Below are 20,317 nucleotides of genomic sequence, written 5' to 3'. Positions count from 1 at the left end.
GTTATTACATTAACTAATCAATTTTCAAATTTCTTTAAAACAGTAATAGTCTCATACTCTAGAAATATATTTGCAAACAAATTTAAAATAATAATAAGAAGAAGTAATTGTTTAGAACCTGATTTTGATGGTCTCCTAAAGTTGGTGAAAAGAGCTGCAAAATGTGGCGGACCAAGGTTCTAGAAGATCAATTGATTCTGGTGCAATCTCTAAATCGGATGAAGTGATCAACAGAAAGAATAACAAGCTTTGGTTGTGGAAGAAAAAGTAGCTCTCGTATGTATGTTGGGGAGTGGGGACAACCGAGAGCCAGAGGAGAAAAGGGAAATTGGGGAGTGGGGACAAAGGAAGTAAATGATAATTGGATGAAGTGATAAAAAGAAAGAGTAGTTGGCTTAGGTGTGAAAGAAGAGGAGCCGGTTATGAAGGGAAATGGGGGACCACAGGAGTAGAGGGAACTTGGGGAGTGGGGACCAAAAGGAATGACTGATATAATTGGTATTTGGCCTTGTTGGGAGAAAAATGGGGACTAGATGAGGAAAGTGAATGATATAAATTTTGTCACCCATTCTTTCACATTTTTTCTAAAAACAATTCTGGGGCCATATTTAAAATTATGTCAAAATTGTATATGTATTATAGGAATTTAAGGGGGGCAGTGGGGGCCCGTGCCCCCAGTGTCCCCCTTTAAATCCGCCCTTGATATGATTGTGAGTGAATTGGGAGACTTGCAAATTAAATTTGGAAAACTTGTGAAAGGTAATCCGAAGCTGTCTTTTAATTGGAAAAAGAGGAGTATTTTCTTTGACTTGCCATATTGGAAAGATAATGTCTTAAGACATATTCTTGACTTCATGCACATTGAGAAGATTTTTTGTGAAAACATTTGGGGGACATTGCTGGACATTGAGGATAAAGCAAAGGACCATTATAATTCCCGCCGTGATTTGAGAGAAATGGAAATAAGAAAAGAGCTGCATCCCATTGAGACAGAACCTGGAAAGGTGTACTTACCTCCATCTTCCTTTGCAATGGATCAAAAATAGAAAACTATGTTTTGCAATGTGCTAAAAAAAAGTGAAAGTTCCAGATGGTTATGTAGCTAACGTCTCAAGATGCGTTCGAGTAAAACCACCAAGAATTTCGGGGCCTTAAAGTCATGATAATCATATCCTAATGTAGCAATTGATGCCTATAGCTTTGAGAAAGACTTTGCCAAAATCAGTGCGCTATCCTTTGATTCGATTGAGTAGATACTTCAGGCAGCTTTGTTCTAAAGTTATTTGTCCTCAAGATGTGGTTCGTTTGGAAAGTGAAATTGTCGTTATACTCTGCGATCTTGAGAAATGCTTTCCACCAACATTCTTCGATGTCATGGTGCATTTAACTATTCATTTGGCAACTGAAATGAAATTAGGTGGCCTAGTGTATTATTGTTGGATGTATCTTGTAGAGAGGTATTGCTTGTAATTCTAATTATGCCTTAAATGTTTATTACTTTTTTTCTATCTTTGATTTGTGGAAATAACAGAGAGTTTGTAATAATGATACTTTAGGTACTTAGGAACATTAAAATCTTATGTTCAAAATAAAAGTAGGCCTGAAGGTTCGATTGCTCAAAGCTACTTGGCAGAAGAATGCATAAACTTTTGCTCATTGTATCTTGCGGACTATGTTGAGACAAAATTCAATCGTCCAAGCAGAAATGAAGAAGTACATAAGGAAATTGAAGAGGGTTTAGATATATTTTCTGAATCAGGACATCCTTTGGGGAGGGGCAAGCCAACAGTCTTTGATGCTCATATCTTGAGTAAAGCACATCAGTATATTTTTATTTAACAGTGATGCTGTCACACATTACATAGAGTAAGTTCAACTACAGCTTGATGCATTAAAATTTTATTGTAGAATTCAATGTATGATTACAATTTTGACTCATGTACTTCAAGGCAGCATCGTAGATTGATAGAAGAAGGACATCCTCAAGTTCCACAGCATCTAAAAGAGCGCTTGCACGGCAAAAATTTTGCTTGTTGGTTTGCTAAACATGTAAGTAAAATTCTGAATATTAAGTACAATTTGAATTGTAGGACTTCAAATATAGTTTCATCTTTTTTTTTTTTTTTACAGATTGACAAGTTAGAACTTCCTCAAAATGTTTCGGTGTTGAGAGACTTGAGGTTCCTTTCTAAAGATCCAGATGTTGTTGGAACCCAACATAACAAGTACGTTGTTAATGGATTTTGGTTTCACATCAACGAAGTTGAGAAGAAAAGAAAAACGCAGAATAGTGGTGTTACAGTCAATGCATCCAGTTTTGCAAGTATAAGGGATCAAAATCCAGTTTTGAGTGAACTAGTTTACTTCGGCGTCTTGAAAAATATGATTGAATTAATTTACGGAGGTCGTCGAGTGGTGTTATTTGAATGTGATTGGATATCAATGGTTCGAGATGAAACAAGATGGTGATGGGTTTACTGTAGTCAATTTTTCAAATGTGAGGCCTCATATTGAGCCATTTATACTCGCTTCACAAGCATCACAGGTTTTTTATGTGGAAGATCCAACCGATAAGGATTGGCAAGTTGTTATCTCTACCACTGCAAGAGCTGGATATAACATGGGCACAACCATGGATGTTGAGACATATTTGCAAAGCGATGTTGGCAATCCTGTTGTTGAGAATGAAAATGAGGAAATTAGTTGGGTTCATGAGGATGGACTCGGGATTGATATTGATTTGTCCCAATATAATCTGATTTAGTATCTTTTATAGTTGCTAAGCTTGTTGGCCCTATTGTTCTCTGTTTCAATTGCTAGGGCTCTACTACTGGCTGTCATTTATTTCAATTTGCAATTCAGGGAGTACAACTCATTTATAACAGTTGGTATCATTTTTAAAATTTTGTTGAGGTCAACGCCAATTACTGGCCTACATTTCGTTGGTCTTGTATTGTTCTTTGAAAGTTAGACGTTAGAATTTATTGTACAATGGAACAGATGAAATTTGGACCTGGACATTGTTTCATTGTTTCCCATATAAGGTGTTAGTAAGTGTTTAGGCTTTGTAACTGTTTTGAAATGGAAGGCCGAGGTTTGAAATGGAAGGAAGCTTGTGAGTTTTGGTTCATTTGATTATTATACACAACAACTAAATTTGAAGGGACAAATATGGTTTCAAATTTACGGAATTGCAGCTCATGGTGTTTATTCAAGCATCTGCCCGTACACCATACATGGCCTCAATTGAAATGTTCTGTGCAATCTTTATCTGCCTTTGTGTTATGGCAAATTGCTATCCATTAAACCCACTTTCAAGTTTGATTATGATTCGTTAAATGTTTTAACAAAATTATTATTATTATTTTTGATAATTACAATAATTATTTCTTTTTTTGTTTTTTAAACTTTTGAGTGTAAGATATAATGTAATTTTTGCAAATCAATTCAGACCAAACATAAAACAACCCAATTTTCCAAGGAACCCATTACTAATTTTAAGAGCCCAATGGGCTGGATAAATATTGGTCATTATTTTATAAGCAATTCCATTAATTGTAAGATGTAATATTAATCTAGTGAATCATTATATTATGGCCAATTTTTTTTCCCAATCACCCCTCTCTAAATTTTTATCAATAGAAATAATTTGAAACTTTAATCTCTAAATTTCTTAAATAATTTTCTAATACAATGGAGAAAATATTTTTTAAAAAAATAACAATTCAAAAAGTGAATTCCGATAGAACTTTCCGGTCCAACTGATCTTTGATCAAATTTAATTGGTTTGGTCGAAATTTTGGATTAACCATCAAAGTGACTAGAGACACGATCGAACCGATCAAGCACGATCAAACCGATCATACTGATCAAACGTTGTTATTGCATATTTTGTATACTCCATAACTAATCTTTGATTGAAGGTTGTTCGGTTTAATTGAATTTTTGGATTAACCATTGAACAAGACTGGAAACACGATCGAACAGATTGAATCGACCGAACCGATCATTCCGAACTTGGATTGTTATTGCATATTATGTCCACTCCATAACTGATCTTTGTTCAGTTTAATTGAATTATTGGATTAACCATTGAACAAGACTGGAGACACGAGCGAACCGATCATTCCAAACTTGGATTGTTATTGCATATTATGTCCACTCCATAACTGATCTTTGATCGAGTTTAATCGGTTTAGTCGAAATTTTGGATTAACCATCAAACTTTCCACTAATCCTAACGTTTATTAGTGGAAAGTTCAAATTTAAGATCTTGTAAGTGTTTAATAGCTTCTAATTAACACAAAGTTGAACAACAATTGCTTTGGAATTGAAAACATTGAATATATATATATATATATATGTTCAATCAATTCTAAGTGTAAGCCTAAGGTTTATCAGTGAAAAGTTCAATTTTAAGATCTTCTAAGTGTTTAATAGCTTCTAATTAAAACAAAGTTGAACGGCAATTGCTTTGGCATTGAAAACATTGAATATATATATGTTCAATCAATTCTAATCCTAACGTTTATCAGTGGAAAGTTCATGTATTCACAAGTTCATTTTCTTGTTCCATAAACTAATTCGATCCTTCTAATGGCTTGTTAGACTACAAGCCGTACATAATTGCTAGCAGCATAAAGTATATTGAGTACTGAAAACATTTTGATTAAAAGAATGTTTTTTGTTAGCTTCACAAAATTTTTAATTGTTATATTTTTAGTTGTTATATTATATTGTGTATAGCTTTAACAAAATTTTTAGTTGTTATATAGCTTTAACAAAATTTTTAGTTGTTATATTTCTAGTTGTTATATAGTTTTAACAAAATGTTGCCCAAACACACAAAAATTGTCATTAGTAGCGTGGCAAAGTGAAAAATTCAAGAGGCTTGACTAATTTACTTTGGCATCATTAGTACCGCCTTTATTTCAGACATCTTCTCCCTCTCTCGTTGTCCTCTCCCTTTGTCCTCTCTTTCTGTTTCAAGCTCGCACCACTAATTTGGGTAAACCCGTCCATGAACTCGCACCCATTTGGGTAACTTTGTTGAGCTCGCACCATGAAAATCCCTAATTCAGCTGTTGCATTGGCTTGGTGGCAAGAAATCAGAAATTAGGGCTTCAAAGCTTGGGTGAAAGCTGGAGTTCAGATCTTGAAGCTTGGGGAAACCGAGAAGTTAGGGATTCAAGCCATAGTTTGAGGTAATTTCAGTATTTTATGTCTAATTTTGCATTGCATGGTAGACATGTTCTTGCACACCTTCTCCGTTTCTTGTCAGATTTAGTTTTTAGGTTGTTCGATTCCCATTTCTGACAAGCTTCTTCTCCGTTTCTAAGAAGCACATTTCTAGTTGCATAGGTCAAAAGCCTGGTAGAGATGCTATCTGTTCTTGTTTCCTGTCAGGTTAGGACAATGTGGCTTGTGAGAGCTATCAAATGCAACGTAGTGTTGTGTATTGTCAGTTGCTCTCTGTTACAGTTTTAAAGAATAAATTTCCAAAGTTTTTTTTCCCCATGAATGATGGACTTCTAAATTGTTGGTGCTGATTGTTTATGAGGAAATTTGTAGTCACAAATGAAAATGATAGCTCTGGATTCTAGTATGATTGTTGAAAATTGTAAGTGCCTTTGCTAGTACTTGGTAGATATTGGGTTCTAAAATGCCTATTCTGTTAGTTTTGTTTTTCACCAGCAAATGATTGTGTACTGGACTGCTTGATTTGAGCAAGTAGGGGGTTTCCCCATGAATGATGGACTTCTTTTGGTTTTGTTTTGTTTTTACTTTCCAAGGGAGCTTTTCTGTAACCTCTCAAATGGAACTACATGACCTGAGCAGACCTCATGACGTGAGAACATTTTGTTGATAGAGATGATAGTACTAGGATTTTGAGAATTGATTTGTGGGTTTTGTCAAATTTACCCAACTGTAATCATCAAGTTCTTAAAGTTGTTTTCAAGTTCTGATTTATAAGCAAAAAGGTTTTTCAAATATAATTAGAAGCAAACTGCCCGAGTTTGATATACAATTGATTCAATAATATTCGTTGCAACTCAAAATTAGTTCAATAAAAATATGCTTGAGCTCGGCTTGCAATGTAAGCTGTAGTCAAGATAACTTGTTCATTAATTTTAGCTTGCATACTTTATCCATTATCCCAGATTGATGCACTGCAATAGATAGAGTGTTTGCTTCAATAAATTTTAAACATTTACATTTGTCCCTTTCTTCACCCAAAAAATATATATATGGTGGTGGACCTGGTATCAAATAAATGGTGAATGATGCAGGTATGGCCTGTAGAGGTCGAAAATGTAAGCGTGCTACAAATGGATTGAGAGATGAACCAATTGAGCAACCTCCCTCATGTCATGAAACAAGGCAGCAGCCTCCACTTGGAACAAGCCATGAAAATGTAATTGAACAAGTTCAAGGAGAAGCTGCTCGGGTACCTCAATCTCCAATTCAGAATTCTACATTGGGAATAATGCATGAATCAGGTGACCAAGTTACTCAACAAGCTGATGGAGGTTCACAGTTGCATGAGCAGTGCCAAAACTCTCCAATTCAACAATCTCCACTTGGAACAAGGCATGAACCAACTGAAGAAAATCCAAATTAGGATTCTCGAGGTCCACATTCCAATGACACCACCTTCATGTCATGCAACTCGGACGATGCAGGTATTACTAACTATTTTGAACCAATTCCAAAAGTGCATTTTTTATGTTCATAACTTGCACCTTTTTCTTATTTTATACAGGAAAAGAAACTACAAATGATTCAAGTGAAGTACATCAGAAAACCCGAGGCCTACATTTATGAAAGAAATTTGGGATCGGCCTAAGGACCTTCCACGGATTGAGATTAAACTCGATGACAATGGGATCCCAATAAGTGAGAAAACCTCTTTCTCTAAATTCTTGGGCAGTTTGGCTAGGAATGGTATGTGTTGTCCAATAGATGTTGAAAGTTGGCTTAAGATGCCAAGGAAACTTAAAAGGGACATGTTAGAAGTGATAAAGGTAAAGGTAGCTTTTGTATTATGTATGCTTTCTACAAAAATTACTGTGAAGTTATGTTGATTTTCTTGTTCATAACTACGTTTCAGGAAAGGTTTGCTTTGCCTATGGGACTGGAAGCTTGGACCTTAAGATCTATTGGCAAAAATGGAGAAGCTGGAAGGCAGATTTAAAGGCTATATATTTTGATCCTGCCGTGCCAAATGCTGAAGCTCGGTTTCAAAAAGACATAAGGGTACGGGAAGAGCAATGGATCAAACTTTGGGCTTATTGGAAAAGTGAAGAAGCAAAGGTACAAATCAGCTACAACATTCTTCATAAAGTTGTGTTTATTCAATGCTGTAATCTTGCTTTTGATTTTGAAATTTAGAAACTAAGTGAGAGGAACAAGAAACCTAGAGGGGAGAAGAAGATGGACCACACAACCGAAAAAAAGTCATTTGCTCATCTTCGGAACCACTTGGTGATACCTCATCCTTTTTTTAGTTGCTAATTTTTTTTACTCATACATGTTTCATTATGTTAGCTTGTTTTTAATTATATGCTAAATGCTGAAACTATAATTTAAAAAATTCAACTTCTTATTGGCCAAACAGTTGGGAAGACCTTCTACTAGAGTAGAAATGTTCAATAAGTTTTATACCCATGCCGATGGAACTCCATCAAGTACCATAGTTGCTGAGAATTTGGTAAGGATCCAAGAACACAAGCCTATAAATTCTATCATTGTTTTCAGACAGGCTTTTGCAATAACAAGTGTTTTCCTTTATTATGTAGGAAAAAATGAATGAACTGAAAAATCAGCATCCATCGGATTCGCAAGATCCAATTGGTCGCAATGATATTGTAGACACCAAATTTTGGTGTAATTTCATTTGCTGTTTATTTTTAATTTTTTCATTTTAGTTTTATTCGATTTTTAGTTTTAGTTTCTAGTTTTATTTTTATTTTTAAGTTGTTAGCATAGAATCTCTTGGAAAATGAATGAAAATGAGAAAGTGAAAAGAAAAGAGGAGAGAAAAGAAAGAAAAAAGAAAATTGCCCACAAAATATGTTTTATGTCTTCTAAATTCAATCTTTTGGCATTTTGTTTATTTTTGTTAAGTTATTTTGAAAAAAGAAAAAGAAAGAAAAAAAAAAGAGAAAAACGATGAAAATAGGAAATGGAAAAGAAATGGAAATTGCACTTTATTGTTCTAGTTTATTTTTCATCAAATGTTAATTATTTTGTTTTTATTATTATCAATTTTGTTTGTTTCAAAAAAAAATCAAAAAATCAAAAAATCAAAAAATCAAAAAATCAAAATTCTATTTCTGCCGAATCCATTTCCATTTTACATTCCAGCACCTTCCATCTCTATGCCGACTTATAACCTCTAAAACACTCTACCTCCCTCATCCGCCACTCATTCCATTCCACTACCTCAGAACACAACAAGATTTCTCTCCACTATCACAACTTGGCATTACCACTCCACCACACATCGGAATCATCGACCAGAGAGACAAAGAGGGAGCCGCACCTTGCATCTGGAAAAAAAAAAGAAAAAAACTCGGGAGCTGCAATCTTTCTTGTTTCTGTCCGTGAGCTCGAAGGAAGAGAGGGAGAAGTTGTGCGTGAGTCCCCTTCGTTTCTCTTCAACCTCCACTAGCTGCAATCATCTTCCAACCAACACCATCATCGCAGCAACCACCAGCTCCACCATCTGCCACAGCCAAGCGAACCAAACCTGTGCGTGCGAGCCGAGAGGAAGGAAGATTTTCTCAGCTTTCTTGCGCATGAGTTGAGCTCCCAGCTGAGCTCACAACAACATTTCTCTGCCTTGGTATCATTGACGAGAGAAGCCAGAAAGAGAGCGGTGCGAGCTTCGGTACTTGAACTGTCCGAGAGAGGGTGAGAGCAGGAGACAATTGCGTGAGCTTCATTACTTTCTCCATCATCTGAGAGCTGCCATTATTCTTCACCTCAACCAGCCGTGCTCAATTCAACCACAATCACTACAACTGCAACCACTGAACTCAGACCAACCAACCCTGCGTGCGTGAGCAAAGCCGAGAGGAGGAAAATTTTGCAGCTGCTTGGCGTGTGAGCTAAGTCTTAAGCTGAGGTAAATTTCTGGACTTAAACTAGTTGTTTATGGGTTGATGAAGTTGTTTAAGGACATGCATGTGAGGATTGTGTGGTTAGATGATAACTTAAGTTATAGAAAAATCTGTTTGTGAAGAAAATGGTTGCCGAGAGTTTAAGCTGGAAATTTGCAGCTTCGGTTGACCAAGTTTTGATGATCTGAGCTATATGTATGTTTAACTAACCAAAGCCTGGATGATCTAGCTCTGCATGAAGCTAATTAACTTGGATTAAACAAGAAAATTGAAGGAATACCAAAAATCCGGTTGCATGCATGTCAATCGAGAGAATTGGGTTGAATTTCTGGTTAAATGGTGATTTTGATGACATTTGAACTTGATTTTGGATCCAATCTGATAGATAGTTTGTTATTTGGTGTTGCATGTGATCTTTATGGCTGAGGAATTTGGTTGCATGGCTGGAAATTTTATTGGAAGTTGCTGGATTGCTAAACCAATTTTTCCAGTTTAGCCGTTGAAGTTTGTTTTGGAAATTGCATGGGTATTTTAGCATGAAATTTGCTGGAAAGTGGTTGATTTTCACTTGGTTAGATGTTTAATTAAAATTAGATGTTCAAGCTAAGGAAGTTTATTGGTCCGGCTAAGCAAGAAAAAAAATGAAATAATGAACAACTCCAATTGCCGAATGCTGGCTGGACTTTTCTCTAAGCACTGGTGTGTTTTTCTGTTTAGGTTTTGGCTTATTAGGATGTTGAATTTGGTAATTTTATTGTTAAGATCAAAGTTATGATGTTTGTTTAAGATTCTAGTTTTTGTTTGGATGGAAAAGTTGCATTAGAATGACCACAAGAATGGCAAGAAACATTGCTGGAAAATGTACATAGCTGGCCGAATCTTCATGTCTTACGGTTTTAGTTTTTTTTTGTTTACTCTTTCATTTCGGTTCCAAGCTGGTATCTTGTCTAGATGACAGTTCAATCAAGCCTTTTATTGGTTGTTTGCATGAATATGTCTAAGTGTAAGAAGAAATTGCATGAGAATGGTTGTGGAAGGAAAGATTTTTCCTGAAGCTGCGAAATGGTTATAGCAGAAATTTTCTTCATGGCATTTGCATGATTTTTCTTTTATGTTTTGGTTTGATTGAATGTTGAAGTTGTTTGCGGAAATGAAGTTGGTTTGATTTGAAAGAATTTTGATTAAGTTTGTGTCGAGGTTGACATTTGTTTTGCGGAAATGAAAGTAGCAATGTTGTTTTGGGCTGCAGAAAGCTTTCAGCAAAAATGATTGTTGCAGAAACAAGTTTCTTACGCTTGTTGCATGAACCTGCATGGAAATTGTTTCAAAATTGCCTTTGAACCCCCCCAAGTCCCCCCTTAGCTCACTATGGCCCAAGTAATTTGAATACTTAATCAATTTAATCCTTCAAGCTTCTCCATGTTCCACAAAAGCCCAAACATGTTCTCATTTCTTTACAAAAAGGTCCTAAGGAGGTGTTAAGATTCTTCAGTTGTTTGACACCCTTGTTGATGGAAAATCTGTATTCCGAGGGGTTTAGTGTGTGTTTGGAGGATTTTTATATACCAAAGGCTATTATTGAGGCTGTCCAGCAAAGTCTTCAAGATATTTCACCCTTGCTATATCATATGCGCTTAACTCAAAGTGAATCAATAAGATTACAGCAATCTTTTTCCATCTTGCCTAAAAGTTCCATAAGTGTTTTATATAATTTCCTTCTATGTTTTGCTTGTTGGATGTGAGTTTTATTTGTTTTGATTGCTTAATCCAGAGTTTGGACAAATGAAATGGTTATACTTAAGGCTGTCTAGAGCCCATTTGTAAATGAAGCTGCAGCAGACTTCTCCTTTAGTTGTAGCAGATTTTGAAACATGTTTTTCTTTCAGAATGTGGCGTGATATCCTGTTAAGTTTTTGGCCTTTTTAGATGCGGAAGTTCTTATTTTGGTTGCTTAGTTTTCCATTTTGGTATCTGGGGAACAAAGTTTAGATCAAAATTAGGCATTTGGATGGGAACCTGCGTTTTTGGGAAATAAAATTTCCAGCAAGTTCTATTTTCTGCCGCAATATGGTTCATCATTTGATCTTTCATTTCATTTTAAGGGTTGGTTGTTTATGAAGGGATTGAGTTAACAAAAATGTTCAGTTGTCAAGGGTGTTTGAGAGTTGGTGTTAGTTAGTTAGTTTGTTTAAAATCTGGCATGAAGTTTACAAGAGGAAGCTGCCGAAAGTTTATTGCAGAAACTTGTTTACGTTGTTTTCTTTGTTGCATGAATTTGACATGTAAAAAGTTTCAAAAAAAATTGCAAATCAGTCCCCCATGTTCCTCCGCATATTACTAAGGCCCAACTATGTTCTAGTAGCTTACAATTGGGTTCTAAAATAATTGCAATTTGAGTCATGACTTGGCCCCCTTCCTTGCTTTTGAGCTTGTGAATTTCCCAAAATGTGTTAATTAGACTTGAGTGGTTGTTGATGGTTGTAATTGGTTTCTAAAAGTGCAAATTGAACCATTCCTTGGCCTTTTCTTTACGCTTTGGCCCCCTAAGTCTCTCCTTATCTTACCATGGCCCAAGCAAATTGAAGAATTCAATTAATTTGATCCCTCTAAGTTTCTCTTTGTGCCACAATAGCCCAAGCATGTTTTAGTATCTTGTAATTAAGTCCTAAAATCATTGCAACTTCAATCATTGTTTGGCTCTTTTTCTTTATTTTTGGAATCTTTGAAGTGCTTAAACGATTTATTTGGACTTGAATGTTTGAGTAATGCTTGTTTTGGGTCTTTAGTAGATGCTATATTTGGAAATTGAACGGGTTATTCCGTTTTCTTGGTCTTTAAGCATTTTTTGAGCTCATTCAAGTCGCAATTAGGTGGGTTTTGGTGTTTTTGCTTATACTTTACTTTTAAATTGATGCCTTGACCTCTTTATTGTTTTGAAGCCATTTTCCTTCATTTGCTTACCATTAGGGGAAGGTATAATTTCTTTTATCTTTGTTTATCTCTCCTATATGACCCAACGTGTTAAGTGAATTGCATGCCTACTTTGCTTTCCTAGTTTTTTCTTAATTCCTTTTACTTATGTCATTTACTTTCATTTTCATGAAGTTATTCTTTTAATGGGGTATGTGTACACCTCTTGGCTTGTAATAGATAGGGCTTTGGCGAGCAATTTGGTCCATTTTCCCCTTCCCCTTTTGTTTTAATTAGTGAATGTAATAAGTTCATTAGTTTGGTTGCATGCCTATGTGTTACGTGTTACTTGCTTTATTAAGCTATTGCATCTAGTCGAGCATGCTAAGTGTTATGTGCTACGTGTTATAAGTGATTTTGCATGTCTACTTGCTTTCTATATTTATAAATGAATGTGATGGATGAATGTACGTTTCCACTAGTCCAACGCTAGTCGGAATTCATAGAATGGGCTAGTCCAACGCTAGACCCTTAGGGACTTCCCCTCGTTAGTACATGTTTGCATGTTCATTACATGTCATGCATTTTTTTTAATTTTATCATTTTGCATGCCCCTCGAACCCCTTTTCCCTCCATTTTAGGATTTTTGCATTTCATGCTAGTTATAGGGTTCATCTGCTTGAGGGTCCCCTTAAATATGGGATATAGACGAGTGTGGCTTTTTCTAAGCCTTAGCACGCTTGTATTCCCTCTATAAAAGGGCAAATTGAGTCACGATTTAGGTCTCCCCGTACCCAATATGCATGAATTCCCTAGGCTCATGCATTTTCAAATCCACTTTACCATTTTATACCCTCATCACACTTTCATTTTTCCTCCCATTTTGCACACGTGCACCTTTATGTTTCTTCACTTGCACACGAACACTTTTATCATCACTTGCACACATGCACTTCATATTATCATTTCACCTACCATACCTTGCCCGCTCACGTGCACATTTTCATTTACATATTTATTGTTTTTTATTACTTTTTCAAACTCATGTCCTCACATTGCATACATGCATTTCATTCATTTGCATCCCACTCGCATTATTCGTGACCTCTCCAAAGGGTCATTATTGGGCTTCACAATTAATGTGATTGGCACCATTCAACCTTTGAAGAGAAATTTTCCCCAATACCCCTAGGTCTAGGGTTTGCATTCATATAGTACATCCAAATGTAATAAATTCTTTGGTTAAAACAAGAAAATATTTGATTAAATCACGCAACTAGCCTTGGCTAGGTCGAAGGGGTGCCTTGGATTTTTATCCTTGCCTTCCCCTTCGTCAAATGTGACTCCCGAACCTTTTTCGTTGGTTTACGTGGACTAGGAGTCGTTTAAAAGGGGTTTCTTAATATTTTTTCCTATTTTTCTTTAAAAATTCATTTTTTTTAGGTGACTTGGTACACCTTAACTCATTACCAAGTGGCGACTCCGATTTTTTATTTCAAAAACCCTTTTTAAACTATAATTTTGGGTCAAATCGTCGCATTCTCAAACCCCCATTTAGACCCATTTTTCTTTTAAATAACAATTCATTTTCCAATCACAAATTGAATCAAAAAATACATTTTTTTCAAACCATTTATTTATTTTATCAAAAAAAAATGGGGCGCGACAGTTGGCGACTCCACTGGGGACATTCGAGAGTCCGAGCAAATTTGATTTAATCAATCTTTTTCTTCTTTTAAACCTTTTTATTTATCACATTGGATGTTTAGGGTTGCATTTTTCCCTTTTCTAGGATTTTTGCATTTCGCGTATCAACTCACTTCCTCACACGTTCGCCTACGATTGTTTTGATGAATGGATGTTTGTATGTGATTCCGCGCTTTGCATTGCATTTGGGAGGGGATTCTACCTTAGAGCCTTGCGTGGGTTCTCGATCCCTCCCCTCCAAACGAGCACTAGCATACGTGCATACGCTTTAACTTTTCACCCCTCATTTATTTTTATTTTAGTGGTTTGTCACGCCACTCCACCCTACTAGGATTAGGCGACCCACTTGGACGTGTGATCACGACACGATGTGTGTGTAGCATGATCCAATGGGTCACTCAATCTTCCGCTTTAAGCTATGGGTTGATAGCCTTTTTAGCTTTTAGTCGAAGGTTGAGGATTTTTTATAGATTCACTCAAACATGCAGCCGTAACACGACGTGTGCGTAGCGGTGTTTGGGGAATCGCTCGAGCCACCGACAAAGGGCCTTGGGAGTGATGACCCTTGGCCACGAGTCTGAAGGCTTGGGGGCCTGAGCTTATTGAGTATAGATGCATTAGCGAACCCCAACCTCATGCATCCATATAGTTTCACCTAGGGTAGAGTCTGCCTTACCCTATTAAGGACACCTTTCACGAGGGGAGGGATCCCACCCTTTTTCCTTATTTATGTTTCCTGCTTTTTATATCCTTTAATTGTCCAACGTGTTATGTGTTGAACTAACTTTCCTTGTCTTTTGCCTTTGCATTCACAAACGTTAGGAAATAGGAGGTCTGGCATGACTTCTTTTAGGGCCTACCCTTATAGATAGGCTATCGCATGTTTAAAATTGTGACATATTTCATCAAATAATAATGCCATGCCATTTTAGGCCTACCCTGGCAGATAAAGGGTTCCTTAGGTCACGTTTCATTTCGAGTTGCATATTTTCCTGCTTTAATAAACTGGCATCATGCATCCACCTTAGAAGGGAATGCCATTTAGGGGATCCCGTGCTAGGTATAAACCGCCCTGTGTCTCGGATATATAATCCAATGAGACTTGCACGTTTACATTTTCTGTACCATCCAAAAGGGTAGTGCACGAGGTAAGGTAGGATCCGATCTTTTCAAAGACGGCAGCAATTTTTTTGTTTGCATATAAGCGTCTAAAAATCACTTTTTGGCCATTTTTAAACCTAATTGGTAAAATTTCCTTGCGTAAAAGGACATTAATTTGAAGAAAATTCACAAATGATTCCCCATTGATGAGACGATAAATATAGAGGCCAAATCTTGATTTTAGAAGGCTCATAGACTAAGGCATTGTAATTTTTTGAAACTACCCAATGGGTAGAGAACTCAATCGATTTTTGAACAAATCATCCATTTTATCCAATCCATTTTTGTCAATTCATTCAATTTTAGTTCAATCTAATCATTTTTGAATAAATTCATTTTATCCAATTCATTTGACCAATTTACCCTTTTTAGGGTCATCCGGTCAATTTTTGAATAAATCAATTCATTTGACCAATTTACCCTTTTTAGGGTCATCCGGTCGATTTTTGAATAAATCATCAATTCATTTGACCAATTTACCCTTTTAGGGTGATTTGGCCGATTTCATTAACTCCATTTCATTCATTTGGCCAATTTATCCATTTTTAGGGCGAAATCAAGTTGATTTTGAAGAGATCATCAATTTCATTCAATTCAGTTGACCAAGTCTATCTATTCGATCAGTTTTGAATAAATCGTCAATGTTATCCGATACATTTGATCAGCTTACCTATTTTTGGGTAAATCGGTCGATTTTGAATAAATCACCAATTTTATCCATTTGACTCGCTTTTTCCCCTTTAGGGTTCATTGAATAAATTAATCGAGACATGGCAATCCCTTTCACAAATCATTTTATGTGTAGATCAAAGCAAACAATCCGTTCCGACTTCGTCCTCATGTTTTAGGGCAAATGTCTCTTCTCACTCCAAGTGGCCAAATTTTTCAAATCATTCTTCACACGATCAGTCGATCGGATCCATCAGGTATTGTATAGTGCCTGCTCTGGAGGACTGCACTTTCATGCTAGGCCTACCCTTGGCACAAAAGGGTTCCCCCATAGGACATGCATCCGAATTTTCTGAATATCTACTAACTCTTGTTTTTTCTTTTCTTTTTCTTTGTTTTTATTGGAATAACTAAGCAAGGGTTAAATCTAAAGGCAATTCCTTTCAAAATTCTCAGGTAATATTTAAATATAGCTTCTCGTCGAAGCCCCATCATAACGCGATCCCGTAGTCAAGCCCAGAGGAGTCGTGTAAACATGAGTTCACAACCGGAACAGTCAGATAGGTCTGCTACTACCGCTCAACCCGAGACTGCAAGTTTGGGGATTCAGTTGACTGAGATGCTTACCAAGTTTGGAGAGATGGCGTCTGAGATGGCCGCCCAAAAGAAGTTGAATGATGAGCTAATTAGCAGCGGAGTTCAACCCGAACCTGTACCCGCCAGACAGCCTGAGCAAGAGCCATTTGTCCTACCTTCGGCCCATGCCACTGTTACTCCATCATTTCCTATTGCACCCGAAGAAACTTTCACCTATCCCACCACAAATTTGCCATACACTTACCCTCCTCATCCTTCATTTTTTCTTACTCACATGCGAGGTCTACAACCCCAAATCACTTCAAATATACCACCTGAGCCACATACCTTTTATCACCCTGTTGCTGAGCCATTCCTACCAGATCATACTGTTCAAACCAAGGCAGAAATGGGGGAACCTTCTGCTCCCGTTGATATAAAGCTGCTCAAACGTCTTGATCGTTTTGATGAGTTTATGAGGAAGAGTCAGGGGTTGAACAAGCAAGGAGTCCTGGACTACGATGAGCTTTGTCTCTTTCCCAATGTGCAATTGCCTGAGGGGTTCAAAACCCCTAAGTTTAACAAGTACGATGGGACGGGTAATCCCAAGACACACCTCCGACTATTTGCTAACAAGTTAGGAAAGCCTGTAGACGACGAGAACCTGCCTCTAAGGTTGTTCCCGGAAAGTCTGGAGGGGGATGCCCTCGACTGGTACTCAAATTTGAAGCCCGAAGAAGTAAAAATCTGGATTGACTTGTCCAATGCTTTTGTAAAGCAATACGAGTATAACTGCGAGCTGACTCTGACACGAACCACGTTGGAAGGAACAAAAAGAAAACCCTCCGAGGATCACAAGACTTATGCCAAGAGGTGGAGGAAAATAGCTGCCAAAGTCGAGCCACCGATGACTGAGGACGAAATCATACGCACTTTCATTAAAGCACATGATCCCCCATATTTCGAAGAAATTTTTCGCATGACTGGATGCTCGTTCGCCGCCATTGTCAATAAACTTGAGGAGCACGATGACTTCGTGAAAGTTGGGAAGATTGTTAATGTCTCTGCCCTCAAATCCCAGTTGGATGCTTTGCAAGGACAGGGGACTAGTGAGAAGAACCCGCAATTTAAAAAGAAAGAGGGGGAAACTGCCTTCACCTGGAATCAAAACCCTGTCCCAAGACCCAGACCTCGACAATACCCTACCTACTCAAACCCTTACCCCTACTACTCAAATCCTCATCCTGTTTACCACACCAATATCACTCATCCTCGACCTCGCCCAAATTATGCCAACCCGCCTACAACCCCTTCCCAAATATCTCAACCAAGCTTTCAACAAGCTCGTCCTCGGCCTCCTTACCACCAAAGATTTTTCCCACCAAATAGACCCACCTACAACTATCTCCGACCCACTGAAACCTACAATCAAAGCCGTACCCGAACCTTCGCCAACCTAGGCAGGCCTTTGGACCAATTGTATGAGCAATTGAAGGCTGCCAACAAAATAGGCGTGATTCCCCCTCCAACTTACCTTCATGGCATGCCTGCTGGGTACAATCCACATGCTATTTGTGCCTATCATTCGGGAGTACCTGGCCACTCAACCGCCGATTGCAGGGCACTTAAGCACAAAGTCCAAGACATGATCGAGGCAGGAGAAATAGTGCTAAGGAAAAGAGGTGAACAAGGGCCGATCATAAGTACAAATCCTTTTCCTGAACACCAGGACACCTTCGAGGCATCCACCTCCAACGACGAAATTTGAAAATCCTGAAGGAGCTTTGCACAATTTGGATGGCCGAGTATCTTCCCTCTCGAAGGGAATTTCGGTAAATCTAGGGGTTGTTATTTATTAAAGCTCACAAAAACCATTTCTTGCATATGTGAATGGCTTCATGAAAACATCTTTCGCAATTAAGTTTTTGTCTTGTTTCCGCTTTGATTAGTTTTTCCATTAAATGTACAATTTGTTTATTTGATTATTGTCCTGAATTTTAATTCTTTTAAATGGCCAAAGATGAAATTATTTGACCCTTTGAATATTACTGTTCTGGATTCCGATAATACCATTCATCCAAAAGTCCCTTCATTAAGAAATCCCTTCATTGAAAAATCCCTTCTTTGAGAAGGTCAGAAATCCCTTCGTTGAAAAATTCCTTCTTTGAGAAGGTCAGAAATCCCTTCGTTGAAAAATCCCTTCTTTGAGAAGGTCAGAAATCCCTTCGTTGAAAAATTCCTTCTTTGAGAAGGCCAAAAATCCTTTCGTTGAAAAATCCCTTCTTTGAGAAGACCAAAAATCCCTTCATTAAAAATCCTTCATTGAAAAATCCCTTCATTAAGAAAGCTCTTCATTGAAAATCCTTTCGTTAAGAAAGCCTTTCATCAAGAAATCCCTCCTCTGCCAAGTTCTAAGCTGATTGGTTAAAGCAGCGTCACCGACGATTGATTTTGATGGATGAAAAGCAGTTGAATGTCGTATGGCCTGTGTTCATAACAAAAAGGTCCGCCACCGGTCCTTTAAAGAAGAAGGACAAAGAGTTAAAGTGAGATTTGCCAATGCAAGATGAAATCAAAGACGAATTTGGCCTAAACTGGTAAGGCCATTTGTCATTCAAAAAGGTGCTACCGAGTGGAGCACTTATCTTTGAAGAGATGGACGGACAAACAGTCTCTCAACCTATCAACTCAGACATGTGTAAGAAGTTTTATTTCTGATTATGCAAATTTCTTTTGGAAATCATGCAAGGGACGAGGCAAAGGTCAGGCCATCTTCCTTTCCAATCAAAACATTTCATCCCTAGTCATCCCTTTTGAGCTATCAGAACAATAATTTTTTCGTTTGGCCGCCCCTGAGGATTGCAAGCCCCACACTGGGGCAAATTCATTGTGAACAGAGACGATCAGAAAGAAAAGGTAAAACCCCACACTGGGGCAAATTTATCTTTGAAAGAAAGATGGAAGACGATAAACCCCATACTGGGGCAAATTTAGCTTTGACGGAAAATGCAAAAGTGAGAAATATGCAATGAAAATGCAAAGAAAGAAAAATCCAATCAAACTGGGGCAAATTTCCTCGGTTTTGTTCAGAAATTGGAGATAATTTCAAAATGATGCAATCTCAAGTTAGTTCACCTCTCATAAGCACAAATTGCTTTCAAGCCTCAACTTTTCTTGAAAACACCCCACCTGACCTCATTACAAAAGCCCAAAGTCCTGGCTTTCGTCACTTGTTGTATTTCTATTGGGAAGTTTGCTAATCAACTGACAAGTGATGTCCATGATGCCTTCGCTTAAGTCTATAAGGGGAGCGCATTTTACTGATGTCAGCAATTTTTTCAAACTTACATTTCTGAGTCGATCATGGTTGAGCTTTTCCATTTGCTTCCTTAGGTGAAAATCCGAAAGGACACCTCAAAAAAAAAAAAAAAAAAAAAAAAAAAAAAGAAAAGAGTGGGGCAACCTTGGTGAAAACCCGAAAGGGCACCAAGGTAGGTTTTTTGCAGCATGCGAGCACGAGGAGGAACGGCTGGCGACTTGGTTCATTTGGATTTCTCCTCATTTTTTGTCATCCTTCTACCAATGTTGGATTCCAGAATAAAGATATCCAGAGATTTGAACATGACATCTGTTGGCCAAAGCTGTGTCATTTTTTGTAAAATATTCTTTTGCAAATACATTCTGATGAAACTCATTTTTCCTCAATTGCTTGTATTCATGGCATTTTGTAGGATTAAGCACAATTGGTCGTGTTTTGCATTCTTTTTCATTCATGCATGACATGTGAAGCTACTTTGCATGCATCATTTTTGGGTCAATTGAATTTTGGTGAATAACAATCCCCGTGGTTTATTCAAAGCACACTTGGGTTCAGTCATCTCTTGAAAAGGGTTAAGGTTCAACAAAGTCAGTTACGCAGACTTCACAATATGGCAAAGCATATACCTGATCAGTTTGTAAATCGGAAAGGCCTTAGGGTGAAAAATCCAACTCAATCGACTGCCGCAGCAAAATTTGATAAAGGCCTTGAAAGACTCATGTTTACACGATTCTCAAAGGAAAACGGATCAAATGATGGTGGCAATTTCTGTGTTTTTTCTCTCTTTTGCAGAAAAATTGCATACACAGACGAAAGTAAGCACACCTCGCACTGGAATCGGTGTCGGAAA

Source organism: Coffea arabica, chromosome 6c (assembly GCF_036785885.1).
Source record: "Coffea arabica cultivar ET-39 chromosome 6c, Coffea Arabica ET-39 HiFi, whole genome shotgun sequence".
NCBI lineage: Eukaryota > Viridiplantae > Streptophyta > Magnoliopsida > Gentianales > Rubiaceae > Coffea > Coffea arabica.
Note: the sequence above shows the minus strand (reverse complement) of the source record.